The following is a 14,378-nucleotide window of genomic DNA, read 5'->3' as shown; positions in this document are numbered from 1 at the left end:
TAAATCTCTGATAATGTGTATTACCAAAAAAAGCTGCCATGTTAAAATGAGATAGATTAACATTGATCACATAGAAACATAAATGATGGTCTCCAGAAACACATGGCCCACCCAGTACAGCATTTAAGGATGTCCTAGAGGGGATTTTGTGAGTTGTTGGAGATTATCTGTGTGTCAGATTTCCCATAGTTTAACCATGTCACTCGGTGTGGTGCCTTAGCATGTTGACAGTCGGGAACCTTTCAGGCATAAGTAATGCAACTAAAATGGCTTAAACAATATGGGGAGATATTATTCCCAAAATCACCTGGGTAATTCAGCTGATATACAGCAAGTCTTCTACATATGAACCTTCAAGTTGTAAACGTTCAAAGATTCAAGCATACTACATTGCAGATTGTGTTAGTAGGCTGACTATGAGCTTGGAAACAAATTGGACTTAGGAACGCATGCTTGAAACAAAGTGAAGTCGCTCAGTCGTGTCCGACTCTTTGCGACCCCATAGACTGTAGCCTACCAGGCTCCTCTGTCCATGGGATTTTCCAGGCAATAGTACTGGAGTGGGTTGCCATTTCCTTCTCCAGGGGATCTTCCCGACCCAGGGCTCGAACCCGGGTCTCCCACACTGTAGACAGACGCTTTACCGTCTGAGCCACCAGGGAAGTCCTATTTGAATTCATATCTCGGGGACTTACTGCATTGGAACCCTGCACTGACTTCTCTGCCATCCTCCTAGCCTCTCTTCAGAGTTTCAAAATGGCATCACAGTTATCAGTCACCTTTTCTTCAAGAAGCCACATTCACAGACAGAGAGCAAAGGGTTTTTTTTTTTTTTTTTTCTTCTTCTTCTTTATGTAGCCCTGTCTTTTTATGAGGAAGAAAGTCTTTTCCAGAAGCCCCACAGTGAACGTCCTCTGGGGTCTTATTGGCTAGAATTGAATCCTATTCCTGCTCCTGACACAGTCACTGTCAAAGGCCAGTGGGATTTCTAAGGTTGGACCGATGCCCCTGTAACAGGGAAAGACCACCTGCCCAGAACACAGTGCCATATGGAATCCAGGCAAAATCTGGGTTCAGTGAACTCAAAGGATTTTGACTGGGGCCACCAACGGGGTCTGTTGTTGTTGTTCAACTGCTAGGTGGTGTCCAATGTTTGTGACCCCATGGACCGCAGCCCACCAGGTTCCTCTGTCCTCCACTCTCTCCCACAGTTTGCTCAAATTCATATTCATTGAGTCAGTGGTGCTATCTAACCATCTGAGCCTCTGCCGCCCCCTTCTCCTTTTGCCGTCAATCTTCCCCAACATCTGAGTCTTTTCCAGTGAATCGGCTCTTTGCATCAGGTGGCCAACTGGAGCTTCAGCACCAGTACTTCCAATGAATATTCAATGTTGATTTCCTTTAGGGTGGACTGGTTTGATCTCGTTGCAGTTCAAGGGACTCTCAGGAGTCTTCTCCAGCACCACAATTCGGAAGCATCAATTCTTTGGCATTCAGTCAAACCACAGGGTCTGCCTGGGCCTTTAAAGGTGGTTGATGTTGACCTACCACTTTGTAGATTAGGAATCAGCATGAACTGCTTTGAACTGCAAAGAATGTGAAGTGCTTAGCAGCAGAGATAGAACTAGCATCTCTCTCCTGTTATTCTTACTCTCGTTCTCTCTCAAGTTTCAGTCCGGCTTTATTTTCTGTTTTCCAGTGCTTAAAATCAAACATAATAATTGCACATTTCAGCTGACACTGCTACCCTAATAACGACCTCATTGACTGCTACCAAGAATGTTGTTCAGAAATGAGAACCAGACACGTGCACATCCAGATATCCCAGTCTGGCTTCTTCAACTGTGAACCAACAGGTTCATCAGATCGATTCTACTTGAAAAGCAAACACACACAGAAATCCTTGTTCCCAAGGAGTTTTCAGTCTCCATGAGAAAACTCTTCCTGTGCCCTCGATAGTGCTCAGTCACTCAATCATGTCCGGCTCTTTGCAACCCCGTGGACCGTAGCCCACCAGGCTCCTCTATCCATGGGATTTTCCAGGCAAGAGTACTGGAGTGGGTTGCCATTCCCTACTCCAGGGGATCTTCCCCACCCAGGGATTGAACCCACATCTCTTGAGTCTCCTGCCTTGGCATTACCACTTGTGCCACCCCATGATGCTTACAGATAAATCAACAGTGCCAGCTGATGATGACCTGGGTTCAGATCAGGTGAAGGAAGGAGGGATCATTTTGGGTGCATGGCTGAGGCCTGACTTGAGGAAGGAGGGAGGAGGAGGTCCAAATGGCATGATTATAATGACAATGGCAATAATCACAGTATGTGTTCAGTACTCACTGTGTCCAAGATAAAGCTGTTGTTTTTCTTTAATTTCTGATATATTTTTAAAATTTTTTATGTTCAGTACTCACTGTTTCCAAGATTAAAGTTGTTTGTTTTTTTTAATTTCTGATATATTTTTAAAATTTTTTATTGGAGTATAGTTGCTTGAAAACAGTTTTAAACATTTCACGTTTTGACTTACTTCATCCTCACAGAAACCCTGTGAGATGGAGTTTGCTGTTTTCTTGTCTCCACTTTAGGCATATGGATAATGAGATAGAGTTGTTGTTTAGTCGCTAAATTGTGTCTGACTCTTTTTCGATCATGGAGTGGCTTGCCATTTCCTTTCCAGGGGATCTTCCCAACCCAAGGATCAAACCCAAGTTTCTGCATTGTGAGCCGATTCTTTGCCAGCTGAGCCACCAGGGAAGCCCAATGAGATAGAGAGAGGTAAACTAATATACCAAGGCCGTCCATAGGATGTGGTGGGAGTGTGACTCAGGGCCTTCACTTATGCTCCCTTGCCTTGGTGAAAGCAAACTCATAGACAGTTCAAGGCTTTGTGAGAGGGGATGTCTTACACACTGGTTTAGCTGAAGGGAGAATTTATAGCAAGATCATGGGAGATAAGAGAAGGGATGTTGTCACTAAATTCAGAATGTGATCTGACCATCTGGATCTCAGAAAACACTAGCACACCCATAAACCTAAAGAACACCCAAAGCAATATTGAATATGGATTCTCTCCATACTTTTGAGCCTGCGTTTTATAGGTAAGGGATGTTTCTGTGTATCTGTAAGTGTTGAAGACAATGCCAGACTATTATGATCCCATAATACATTGCACATGCCATCATAATTGCACATTGCCCCGATCCCATGTGTACTGCTGTGATCAGACGTATATTGGGAAAGCTTCAAGGCCCATTTATTTATGATTGACTGAGTGGTGGTTGACTGCCTTCAGCATATCTCTCGGTGTTACAGTAAGCAGGATTCAGCACAGGGTGATAGTAACCAATACCTGAACCACCTCTGTTTTGCAATGAAGGTGAAGGTCATGAGCAGCTCTGCAGTGTACTGAACGGAACTGTCGCACAGCAGCCTACTGTCGTATCGTCCTTCTCTCTCTTTTTTTTTTTTTTTGGAGGTGGAATTAAACAGGTGGTACCTTCTAAGATGTTAAAATGGAATTTACCTGACAGCTAGAGGAAAGGGGATTGATGTTGTATAAGTGCAAGGAGTTCGTGAACATAAGGTCTTAGGTCATCATTTCTGCGAAAGATCACGTGCCTAGGCAAATCTAGAAGACTGCACTGAGAAAGACCCCAGGACTTCTCTTCAGGAAGACCAGCTGAGATATAGAAAATCGGGGTAGCCCCAAAGAACAGTGCTGTTTGTGGTATTTTCATGACTGGAAGCTAAAGGTGGGCTCTAGTTTACTCTTGGGTATTCACATCTCTTCTGGCCCTTCACAGTGGTGTGGAGGGGCGGGGGGTAGGTTTGGTGATTGATTGGTTTTCGTCTGACCTGATATTCAGATTCCTTTTCCTAGTATCAGTTCAGTTCAGTTGCTCAGTCGTGTCCAGCTCTCTGCGACCCCATGGACTGCAGCACACCAGGCTTCCCTGTCCATCACCAACTCCCGGAGCCTACTCAAACTCATGTTCATCAAGTCAGTGATGCCATCCAACCATCTCATCCTCTGTCATCCCCTTCTCCTCCCACCTTCAATCTTTCCCAGCATCAGGGTCTTTTCCAGTGAATTAGTTCTTCACATCAGATGGCCAAAGTATTGGAGTTTTAGCTTCAGCATCAGTCCTTCCAATGAATATTCAGGACTGATTTCCTTTAGGATGGACTGGTTGGATCTCCTTGCAGTCCAAGGGACTCTCAAGAGTCTTCTCCAACACCACAGTTCAAAAGCATCAATTCTTCGGCGCTCAGCTTTCTTTATAGTCCAACTCTCACATCCATATATGACTACTGGAAAAACCATAGCTTTGACTAGACGGACCTTTGTTGGTAGAGTGATGTCTCTGCTTTCTAATAGGTTATCTAGGTTGGTCATAGCTTTTCTTCCAAGGAGCAAGCATCTTTTAGTGTTTTATCTAATAACTTTCCTCTATTATTTAAAAAAAATGTTTAAAAATAGTTTTGTCTTCATTTTTATATTTCCTCACTGAAAATCTGACTGCTCAGAATATTTCAAATACCTGGTGAATGGCTTTCAAAAAATGCTTTATATTGGCGACCTGGGTGCTAATCCTGATTCCAGTACTTAATTTTGTGAGTTTGGGTAAAGTACATGTATCTCTGTGACTCCCAGATTCCTCCAGACTTCCCTCCCCCAAGTGGCCTCCCACCATTGCCAATGAAAATCCTATCCCCTTCTCAAGACCCATTCAAATGCTACTTCTCTCCGTGATATCACATCCTCTTCATTTCCTTCAAGTAATCAATAATCCATTGACTTTATTTCCTGTCCTCTTGAAATGCATGCTTTTTGGGAGGCAAGGTCATATCTGGTATCTTTAGTTGTCTTTGCGCTCCGGAATGCTTACAAAAGATTGGTTACCATAAGTACTCAAATGCTGAAAGGATGAAGAAATACGTCCGTCTTGAAATCATCAATTGTATTTGTTTCTCTTAAGTCAGTGGCTCTTGACCATGGTACTGGGCCCACTGGGGCATTACAATCAATTATAAATGTGTTGTAATAATTATTTATCAATAATTGTTAGGCTTAGAAATTATAAAGTAGTTAATGTTTTCTGTAAATAAGAATGTTTCCCTTCAGTGATATTCTTTAATGATGATAATATCATCTTTCAGTGTTAATACTTCAGTATGACTTTCCTTGGCACTGTGATCTGTTTCTTGAAGGGTGGAATTAGAGTCAGGACCCAGGAAATTGTATGTAATCCACAGCCTGTCTTTTCAGTGCCCTAGCCCATATTAACCTAGAAATCGCTGTTAATGATTATGGAACGGTGGAATTACTGTAGCGCTTTCCTACTCTGAAAGATTTGGGGGCTTTGTCAAAATGAAAATTATCTGTCAATTTAGGAAAAGAATAACCATTATCCTAAACCAGGGTCAGAAAACTCTCTCAATAAAGGGCTATGGAACTTTGAGAGCCATGCAGTCTTTTAGCAACTACCCAACACAATACAAAAGCAGGCAGAGACAATACATGAGTGAGTGGATGTTGTCGTGTTCCAATAAAACTTTATTTACAAAATTAGATGTTGGGCAAGATTCGGCCCATCTAATTTGGCCCAACATTTTAGGTCTGCTCTAAGCCACAGAGCACACATAGGAGTGTAAATACACTGGCTACTTAAAAAAAAAAACAAACTGTATTCATCACATTTATTCTCCTTCCTTTGCAATATCTAAAGAGTTCCTTCAAGGAAAGAAAAACTGTGGGATGGTAATCTGGTTTACTTATTTGTAAGAATATACAGTATTAAATATTTCAGGATAAACAGTCTCTAGACTTAGTCAGCATAAGAAATGAGACTAAATCCTGTTCATGCTTTAAATACAGCCAAGGAGGCCAGTTCATTAAAGAAAAGTGAGTACAGTAGGAAAAAGTACCTCGTCTGCCAGGCAGTTCGCTTTCGTGGTGTTATCCGTGGTGCATTATTTTCCATCTTGGTAGTTTCTCTCAGCAGGATATTCAGGCTCTGCCTTCCTATTGGGCTTTTTTTTTTTTTGGTGGTGGTAATGGCTTGAAAAACCATCATTTCTTTTTTTAAATTACTCCATGAAGCCATAGCCTTTCTTCTTGACGATCAACAGAGCAGCCGTATGAAGTAAACCTTTAAAGCAACGTGTCTTAGAACTCAGATTCAGAAATGACCCTGTCACAGTCTGTGGTGGAGCCACGAGAGCAGCAGGGCCCAAGCTCTTGGGATGTCCCACCCCTCGGGCTGAGTCCCCTGGGGCTCAGATGGTAAAGAATCCACCTGCAGTGCAGGAGACAAGGATTCAGTCCCTGAGTTGTGAAGATCCCCTGGAGAAGGGAATGGCATGCCACTCTAATATTCTTGCCTGGAGAATCCCATGGACAGAGGAGCCTGGTGGGTACAGTCCATGGGGTCGCGTAGAGTCGGACACAACTGAGCAACTAACACTGACTTTTCGTTCACACCACAGGATGTGGTTTTGGGGCTTTTGGTAGTAGCCGCAGGTAGTGGCTCCTGCCCACCTTGGCCTTTCTACCTTCTCACAGCCAAGCGCCCTCAGAGCTCAGGCCCCCTCCTGTCCCCTCTGACAGGAAGAATATCAGCTCTGGGAGGGCTGGGACCACGCATGGCTCCAGAGGCCCTTCTGAGCCCCATGCCCAGTCTCCCAGCCAGCCGTCAGACCCAAGGTGGGAAAACTCAAGAAGGAAGCAGGTGGCCCACACCCTCACCACGTTACAGCCATCTCCTGTCCTCTCCCGCTGACATAGGGTGAGCTACTGGCATCCCAGTTGGCCCCCTAGTCCAACCAGGACTTGAGCCCTGTTAACTGCAAGTAACAGAACAGTCCAGTAAATATGTCTTTAAAGATATATACGTACCTCCCATTACCCGCCTGTTGTAGAGGCTCAGTGTTGTCCCAGAGGACCTTTAGGTCTTCCACCCTGTGATATCAGTGCTTTAGGAATGGCTTTCCTCACACATGCAAGCTGGCTGCTGAGGCTCCAGCATACTCTCACACCTTCATGTGGCACCATGTCACACAGGAAGGCAGGACAGGAGGTAAAAATCGAGGGCTCTTCCTTCTTTCTGCTCTTTTTAAATCTCCCCTGAAGCTCCCAGTGGTTTTCCTTTGGGGGCCTCCTGGCTGAGGCAGCATCACTCACCTCCTAGCAGAAGGGAATGAGATCACCTTCACTGGCTTTGACAATCGTCTCCCCTGGTGCTGGACGCTCACCACAATTAGGGCTCTATTGGCAGAGAAGAAAGGGGAATGGTGGTTGGGTAAGCAGCCAACTGTGTCTGCTGCCCCCGACCTGACTGCCCCACCCCCAGGGGGGAGCTAGAACACCTTTTCCTTTGACCCGCAAATCAAAGCCTTGCCAGGAGTCTGCTGTCTGTGGGTAGCTCTCTGGAATTATTGCCAGCAGCGGCCTTTCCTGGTCATTAGCAGACATCTGGATATCCCATCGGTGCTTTCTCTGCCTGGACTTCCTGATGCCTACTGGGATCTGAGCTTCTGAATTTTTTGGATCCTCTGTCTTATCCACCTGGCTGACTCTCTTTGGTCTTCTGTACCTTGATCTATGCCTTCTGGGGTATATATAAGCCACTTTGGGACCCTTAATGCCTTTATAAAAAAAAAAGCCATTTCGTTTTTCACAATACAGTCATACATCTGCAGTTTTTTCCATTATGGCACAAAATTACCATGACTTGGTAATATTTTAATAAATTGCTTTTAAAAATAGATAAGATTTTTAAAATTCAAATAAATTTGAAAGATTCTCTTCTCCTAACCTTAATTTCATGGGATATTTTTAAAATGCTAGTTAATTCTGTGATATAAACTAGTGGCTCTTGGATTTTTGATATCACATATGTAGAATGGTAGGAAGTTGTTTGTTATCAATATCTTTAAAAACATTATTAAGACTTAGCTAAATAGAACTAAACTTTTTTTTTAAAGAGGTTGATAACTTACAAACCACTTGGATACATATTCTTCTAATACCTTCTATAACTATTGTTCCCATCTGACAGATGAAAACAAGTGAGGTTCTAAGGACTAAAGTGACTCAGCCAGGTTCTACCTCTCTTCACATATTTAGTACTGAAACTAGCCCTTCTGAGTCCACCTCTGGGCACTTTTCCTTTTTCTGCCACAGAAGATCCAGTCCCCACGGCAGTATGCAGGGTTATAGAAGCCCAGTGATATCCACGGATATAGCCCAGCTGGGCTATCTGCTCTTTTCAACCTGTGCTACTTCCCCCAGACTTTTCTTTCCTGTGGTGAAATTTTCACTAAGAAATAATAAATGCAAGCAAAGCAGGTGTAATAGGTTCAGTTATAGGTGACCAAGACCTTAAAACACCACGCTTATGGCAGAAAGTGAAGAGGAACTAAAAAGCCTCTTGATGAAAGTGAAAGAGGAGAGTGAAAACGTTGGCTTAAAGCTCAACATTCAGAAAACGAAGATCATGGCATCTGGTCCCATCACTTCATGGGAAATAGGTGGGGAAACAGTGGAAACAGTGGCAGACTTTATTTTTTGGGCTCCAAAATCACTGCAGATGGTGATTGCAGCCATGAAATTAAAAGACGCTTACTCCTTGGAAGGAAAATTATGACCAACCTAGATAGCATATTCAAAAGCAGAGATATTACTTTGCCAACAAAGGTCCGTTTAGTCAAGGCTATGGTTTTTCCAGTGGTCATGTATGGATGTAAGAGTTGGACTGTGAAGAAAGATGAGCGCCGAAGAATTGATGCTTTTGAACTGTGGTGTTGAAGACTCTTGAGAGTCCCTTGGACTGCAAGGAGATCCAACCAGTCCATCCCAAAGGAGATCAGTCCTGGGTGTTCTTTGGAAGACTGATGCTGAAGCTGAAACTCCAATACTCTGGCCACTTGATGCGAAGAGTTGACTCATTGGAAAATACTCTGATGCTGGGAGGGATCGGGGGCAGGAGGAGAAGGGGACGACAGAGGATGAGATGGCTGGATGGCATCACCAACTCGATGGACATGAGTTTGAGTGAACTCTGAGAGTTGGTGATGGACAGGGAGGCCTGGCGTGCTGCAATTCATGAGGTCACAAAGAGTCAGACCTGACTGGGTGACTGAACTGAACTGAACTGAAGACCTTAAAATAACAGTGAAAGTGTTAGTCACTCAGTCGTGTCCAACTCTGCAACCCCATGGACTGTGGCCGGCCAGGCTCCTCTGTCCGTGGAATTCTCCAGGCAAGAATACTGGAGTGGGTAGCTGTTCTTTCTCTTAGGGATCTTCCCGACTCAGGGATTGAACTTGGGTCTCCTGCATTGCAGGCAGATTCTTTACCATCTGAGCCAGCAGGGAAGCCCAAAATAACAGTGGCTTGAAAAAGAAGTATTTTTCTCATGTTAAAGTTTGAAAGTAAGAAGCATTCTGTGATGGCCCAGTGGTTAGGACCCTGTGCTTTCATAGCTGAGGGCATGAGTTTAATTCCTGATTAGAGAACGAAGATCCTGCAAGCCACAGGATGTGGCCAAAAATTAAAAAATGTTGGAAGTAAGCATGGCAGAACCCTGTTCCTCAGAGACCCTGGGACCTGGTCTTCTTCCCGCTGTGTGCCCCATACAGCCCGCTTCCTGTGACCCAAAATGGAACTTCATCCAGACATGACCTTTCCAAGCAGCAGGAGAGGTATAGAGGGAAGGGGCAAAGGAGGAAGAGGCTGCTCAGATCAGGGATCAAAAGGCAGGTTCCTGGAAGCCTCCAGGATCCTGCCACAGGCTCTGCTAGCTTTAAGGAAGACTAGGAAATGTAGTCGGCGAAGGCAATGGCACCCCACTCCAGTACTCTTGCCTGGAAAATCCCGTGGATGGAGGAGCCTGGTGGGCTGCAGTCCATGGGGGTCGATAGAGTCGGACACACCCACACACACACACACACACGATCTATAGATTTTTATTGCTTCTTTTTCCCCAGTAACATATCCTATCTACTTCATTTGAAATTTATTCTGGTGTGAGCTGAAACGGAGAAGGCAACCCACTCCAGTACTCTTGCCTGGAAAAATCCCATGGATGGAGGAGCCTGGTAGGCTGCAGTCCATGGGGTCGCTAAGAGTCTGACACGACTGAGTGACTTCACTTTCACTTTTCACTTTCATGCATTGGAGAAGGAAATGGCAACCCACTCCAGTGTTCTTGCCTGGAGAATCCCAGGGACTGGGGAGCCTGGTGGGCTGCTGTCTATGGGGTCGCACAGAGTCGGACACGACTGAAGCGACTTAGCAGCAGCAGCAGGAAATGTAGTTTCGTTTTGGACAGCTGCATCAGACAAAAATTCTAATACTGTGGAAGAAAGGGATATCTGGTAACAGGGTACTTCAGCAAGAGCTTGTAGAAAGTGTGGGAATGAAGCTAAAAATGGGGACCAAACTGAAATTAGGAAATTATGATGCCTGTTACCGGTGTCCTTTGTGAAGGATCCTGAAGTGACTCTCCTCCATTCATTCACCCAGTAGCTTTTTCTTCAATACCATGTACCAGTCTCAGTTGTGGAAACTATGGATATGCTTGGAGGAACATACCATGGCGAAGGCAGGAGGGGTGGCTCTTTGAAGGGTCAAGGAAAGATATTCTCAGGGGTGACAGTTGAAGAACTGAAGAATGTGAAGGAAGGGACCAGAGGAAGACCTGGAAGGAGAGGTGTTCTCGACAGCAGGAACGCCAAGGGAAAAGGCCCTAAGGTGTGAGTAGATTTGATGCATCCGGATCTGTGGGTCCATGCAAAGAGGCCGATGCTGGGCCTGCAGCAGTGTGAGCCCAGGGGGCAGGGTCAGAGGTAGACACAGCCAAAGGGAGGCCCCACACGGCCTGCTGGGCCACAGCAAGGAGGCCGGAATTCATCCTCAGTACTTGGGGACGCTGTCAGGTGGCTTTGATTGGGTCAAGACCTGGGTATGTCTGGATATACCCATCCCTAGGTGCCTGAGACAGTGTTGCAGATCCGTGGACTTGTCATTAAAGATCTTATTAGGCAGCGCTCCTTGGCTCTCTGGGTGGCGCAGTGGTAAAGAACTCGCCTGCCAGTGCAGGAGGCTTAAGAGAGGCTGGCTTGATCCCTGGGTCAGAAAAGATCCCCTGGAGGAGGAAATGGCAACCCGCTCCAGTATTCTTGCAGTCCATGGGGTCGCAAAGAGTCGGACACAACTGAAGTGGTTGACACACGCATGTGCACACGTGTCGACAAGTGACTCCACTTGGTTCTTGCATCCAGGAGAGCTGTAATCTACCACAAGGAGCCTCTGCTCTGAGTGACAGCTCAGAGAAGCACGCCACCCACGTGCTGAGGTTCAAGACCCATTTTTGTTCACGTCCCATAAGGAGGTGTGTGATTCTTGCTGGGACCTTTGTATTTAAAAATCACAGAAAGAGCTCTGGAACATTCCTAGGAACAAGGGACGAGGAGACAGAATGTCAAGTTCTGCTGACGACTGTTCTCTAGGACCCCTCAGGTGCTTCACTGATATCCCTTCTGATGGTTTCTCTGTGGCTTTCTGATGGCATTCTGCGGTTTGCCGAGATGTCCCTTGTGGCTTCCTAATGTCAGGACAAAGCCCAGGGATGGGCAGGATGTGGTTGCAGGTCGGCTTCCATCGGAGGCGTCCTCAGGGCGCGTGGGCATGAGCGAGCCCTCCGTCCTGCCGTCTGCCTCCCAGCCTTGCAGGCGAGGAGACATCATATGCGAAAATGCCATCGACGCTGTGTACAGTGAAAATCAGCTTCTTTTTTCCCCAGAGAGGCAGGGGAGCTGCTCCTTAGCCGAGTGAGCTGGAGACTGTCTCCGGAATGCAAAGCACCGACCTTTGTATTAGAAGTGAAATATTTAGATAGCGATCATTATGGAGCTCTTTTTACAGCAAGGCAGGCCAGATAAACAGAGAGAAAGCTCAGGGAAAGGCAGCACAAAGGAGGTAATAATATCTGATTAGCTAAGCAGCTGGATAACTGAAGGAGAATTTGTTAAAAACCCATCAAGACATCAAAGCTGGATGGGAGCTATGCTGTCAGCCCGGGCCACCTGTGGAGCCGCCTCTGGAATATTAGCCGGCGTCTAATTTGCTGCTATTTTCTCCCTAGCGCCACTTCTTCACTGGGAGATCTGGGCGGGGTAACCTAACCCCTAGCTGTCATCGGGGCTTTTTCCATCCCCACCATGGCCAAGGATCCGGGTCTGGAGCGGCCGTGTTGGTATTTCAGTCATCCCAGACGTACTTGACCACGTGTGAACAAGAAACCTTGTGTTTCTGGGGACAGGCGGCCGGGAACTTGAGAACTTGATCCCCTGGAGGCCCTGGGAGGATTGTTTCCACAGAACTTGGATTTGGCGAGTGACTGGTCCCCTCTGTCACAGATAGGTCTGAAGGACCATACTCTGTCTGCCCAAGAGGGGAAGAGGGGCGGGAAGGTCCCTCTGCTGTAAAGTCCAGCTTCTGCAAAAACGGAGAGGAGAACAGTGAGGCCCTCCTGAGAGCGTTCTCTCTGCCTCAGCATTCCTGACCCCTTGGTAGCTGGGGCAGGGGGACCCTGAGTCCAGCTTGGGTGGGTGTCTGTCATGGACATGGTGAAGCTCTTTTTTCTCTTTTAAAATAAACTTTACTCTCTTTTTTGGAGTATTTTTTTGGCTGCCGGGTCTTAGAGGCATTGCAGGATCTTCATTGCGGCATGTGGGATCTAGTTCCCTTACCAGGGATCAAACCCAGGCCCCCTGCTTTGAGAGCACCAATTCTTAGCCCCTGGCTCCTTTAGAAAGGAGTGTCGGGTCTTTGACCCACACATCTTGGCCTCCCACGTGAAGATGATGGTCCTGATCGTGGAGCTCCAGGGTGTCTGCTTGTGGCAGGGCCCCCCGGGGGCACCCGTGATAGTAGTGGGAGACCCCACCCACCCACCCCAACATACACACCTGCACACGTGCTCACGCATGGAGGCATAGGCGCGGGGTCTCTTCAGATAAGGTCTTCAAAGCTCAGCTGCCACCACAGAGCTGGCTCCTGCCGCCCTACAAGAGCCTTTGATCCATCTCCCTGCGGAATCCAGCCCCTCGCAGGGCCCATGTGCTTTGAACCCAGGGCCAGCCGCATCTCTCTGAGTCCCCCTCACACAACCAAGAGCGCGGGCTTCTGGGGGGCTTCCTTTCATCTTCCCTAAATTGTGAGGGGTACTTATTTCAACGTTATCCTGTAGGATTCTTAAGAATGGCCTGGGTGAGGTTTCAGAGCTGAAAGGCAAAAAGAATTGCAAACAGGAGCCCAGCAACTGGGCAACTTCCTCTCCAGTTATGGATAAACCACATGCAGATAGAAAATAGGAAGAAAAGGAGATTCATCGTAAGGCTGCATGTTTTTCTTATTCGAGGTGGAAGGGGGTTTGGAGAAACCTGTCATGGATAAAATCCAACTTTAATGACAGTCTGAAGCCCTGAAGCACAGACATATTGCAGAGCTAATGTATTATTTTGTTTTTGTTTATTCTGCAGAAATGGGGAAATTTCATTTTTTAGTCGAATTACAAGCTCCCCTTTTATTATTCACAGGCCCTAACATGCATGGCAGCCTGAGCCAGAGCGCCCTTAGCGATTTTAATACCCAGCTTCTTTGCGAATCTAAACGGGTTTTCCAGCCGGCTCCCTGATGGGCCTCGGGCGTTGTTGGAGTGGTGTTAGGCACATCGAAAGCTGCTTAGGGCAGCTGGGCTGCTGTGTGCTTGCGGGGTGGACCCGGAGTCTTGCTGTGAGACCCAACTCCCCTCAGAGGGGCAGGTCTGGGGATTAGCAGGGATTAGCAGTAGCGGGCGTGGACACAGAGCAAGGGCTCTATTAGGGGCCCTGGTGGAGGCTTTGCTCCTGGCCACCCCAGCTGTGACCAGCGTCCCCTCCTCTGAGTTGCTGAGCCTTGCTGGAAGGCTCTGTCAAGTCCATTGCTTCTCAGTCCTGGCCTGCACCCTTGGGAATCCTCCTGACCCCTGGGTCCTAGTCAGATTCTTTCTTTCTGTTTTTAGAAAATTGTATTTACTTATTTTTGGCTGTGCTGGGTCTTCACTGCTGCTTGGGCTTTTCTCTAGTGGCAAGCAGGGGCCACTCCCTGGTCGCGGTGCTTAGGCGTATTGCCGTGGCTTCTCTCGTTGCAGAGCACGGGCTCCAGGGTGCACAGGCTTCAGGAGTCGCAGCTCCCCGGCTCTAGAGCATGGGCTCAGTTGCTCCAAGGCACGTGGGACCTTCCCAGACTGGGGATCAAGTCTTCTGCATTGGCAGGATGATTCTTTACCACTAAGCCACCAGGGGGAAGCCCCCGTCTTGGGTTCTGATGT

At 46.8% G+C, this 14,378-nt stretch overlaps 1 protein-coding gene and 1 long non-coding RNA gene across 5 annotated transcripts in view; both read left to right on the top strand.

Annotated features, from left to right (window-relative positions):
- LOC129638200 (uncharacterized) overlaps positions 1–12,675 on the top strand; it is a 65,355-nt gene extending 52,680 nt beyond the window's left edge. Inside the window, exons 2-3 of the long non-coding RNA XR_008707732.1 lie at positions 2,678–2,775; positions 12,150–12,675. This is a non-coding gene — a long non-coding RNA (uncharacterized LOC129638200). The remainder of the gene's footprint in view (positions 1–2,677; positions 2,776–12,149) is intronic.
- AUTS2 (activator of transcription and developmental regulator AUTS2) overlaps positions 1–14,378 on the top strand; it is a 1,208,818-nt gene that overhangs the window by 1,055,623 nt on the left and 138,817 nt on the right. The window lies entirely within an intron of this gene.

Source organism: Bubalus kerabau, chromosome 23, assembly GCF_029407905.1.
Source record: "Bubalus kerabau isolate K-KA32 ecotype Philippines breed swamp buffalo chromosome 23, PCC_UOA_SB_1v2, whole genome shotgun sequence".
Taxonomy (NCBI): Eukaryota; Metazoa; Chordata; class Mammalia; order Artiodactyla; family Bovidae; genus Bubalus; species Bubalus kerabau.
Note: the sequence above shows the minus strand (reverse complement) of the source record. Positions and strands in the feature narration are given on the sequence as shown.